Genomic DNA, 2,143 nt, shown 5'->3' with positions numbered 1-2,143 from the left:
TCCCTTCCTCTCTCTGAAATCAATAAAAAATTTTTTTAAAAAACTCGAATTGGCCCTGGCCAGTTTGGCTCAGTGGGTAGAGCATCGGCCTGCGGACTGAAAGGTCGCAGGTTCGATTCCGGTCAAGGGCATGTACCTTGGTTTCGGGCACATCCCCAGTGGGGGGTGTGCAGGAGGCAGCTGATCGATGTTTCTCTCTCATCGATGTTTCCAACGCTCTATCCCTCTCCCTTCCTCTCTGTAAAAAAATCAATAAAATATATTAAAAAAAAAAAACTCGAATTGAAAGTTATTTACTATCCTGTAGACCAGTGATGGCGAACCTATGACACGTGTGTCAGAGGTGACACGCGAACTCATTTTTTTGGTTGATTTTTCTTTGTTAAATGGCATTTAAATATATAAAATAAATATCAAAAATATAAATCTTTGTTTTACTACGGTTGCAAATATCAAAAATTTCTATAAGTGACATGGCACCAGAGTTAAGTTAGGGTTTTTCAAAATGCTGACACGCCAAGCTCAAAAGGTTCGCCATCACTGCTGTAGACAGTGGTGTGAAAACTGGTGCTTCAGCAGAGCTAGAACCAGAGCCAGTGTCCAGAGTTCCCATTCCATATTGGAGCTGAGTCCAGTCCAGCATCAGGGAAACTTGGCCTGTGTTTTTCCAGTTGTAGTCCATTTGTCCTCTTCCTAGTCTGTCTGTCCATTGAAAAAGGTTTAGGATGTGCCAACGTGAAAGGGATAGCCATTGTATCAGAGGGCACGGTCCACTCCAACTGCTGGGTAAGGCCCAAGTCAGGGTCCCCATGACACCACCAGACATCAGCATGGGTACCGACAGTGCAGTACAATGGGCTTCTGAGGATACTCGACCATTTACGCATCCGGATAAATTTCTCATAAACTCCGAGCACTGTTCCCCCCCCTTGAGAGGCAGGAGGTATAGTTTACATCGGAGGACGGGGCCTGATCATTTTGGGGGTCCTTGCTCTTTACCTCTGTTGAATGGGAAAACAGGGCAGAGTCTTACAGGAAGCGTTTCCCAGGCTGTTTCCTCCTGGTACAAGGCAAGCACACATTCCATCCCGTTACTGTCTGAGGTCCATCCGAATGGGAATGGGACCACTTGGGCCTCTAGCCTTCCTGCCGCGAAAGTGTTAACAGCCGCTTTTATTCAGGGCGCGTACAGAATAGTTAATCCATTCCACCCAGGCATTCGTTCCCTTATATCCTATTTCTATTTTCATGGTGGTGGCAGTGGCCTAGGGCCATGGTTGGCAAACTCATTAGTCAACAGAGCCAAATATCAACAGTATAACGATTGAAATTTCTTTTGAGAGCCATATTTTTAAAACTTAAACTATATAGGTAGGTACATTGTTATTAACTTAATTAGGGTACTCCTAAGGCTTAGGAAGAGCCACACTCAAGGGGCCAAAGAGCCGCATGTGGCTCTCGAGCCGCAGTTTACCGACCACTGGTAGGGGATCTTGTCCTATGAAATCTACTCCTTGGCAGTGGCCTAGGGGATCTTGTCCTGTGACATCTACTCCTAAATCTAGTCCAGCCAATCTTTTGACTTAAAGGCTGAAATATCCAAGTCATTCAAGTTATCTATAACCAATAACTTAACTGGGTAAGCATGATCTAGATTGTACACCTTTCCCCAGCCCACATTGTAAGCCCCTGCAATTTGCCAGAGCCCTAAAGCAAATAGAGCTCAGTACATGATGATTATTAAGACAGCTCACAGTTTTTAGCGTCAGTTTCAAGTTAACATGTCCTGGTATGGCTGTTCAAGTTGAGGTGTGTCCACCCTTAACCATGTGTGATGGGACCAACCTCGCTCTGCAGTCCAAACAGCAGTCTCTGTGGTAAGCAAGACAGGTAGGGTCCTTCCCAGGAGGGATCCAACTTGCTTCCCTTCCAAGTCTTGATTAGAACAAACGTAGTATTACGGTTGATGGTGATGAACCGAAAACTCAAGAGGGCCTTGGGTCAGGAGGCCTTCGAACCTGAGAGAGATTAAAGTAGAAGAGATTCCCAGTACATAGTTCTTAAGAAATTGGACAGTGGCAGGAAGATCTTGAGTCATTCCAGAGTCTATTGAAATCACCTACAGCCAACTCTAGGTTAAAAA

This window comes from Myotis lucifugus, unplaced genomic scaffold (genome assembly GCF_000147115.1).
Source record: "Myotis lucifugus unplaced genomic scaffold, Myoluc2.0 scaffold_380, whole genome shotgun sequence".
Taxonomy (NCBI): domain Eukaryota; kingdom Metazoa; phylum Chordata; class Mammalia; order Chiroptera; family Vespertilionidae; genus Myotis; species Myotis lucifugus.
The sequence above is the reverse complement of the archived record's forward strand: the minus strand, read 5'-3'. Positions refer to the sequence as shown.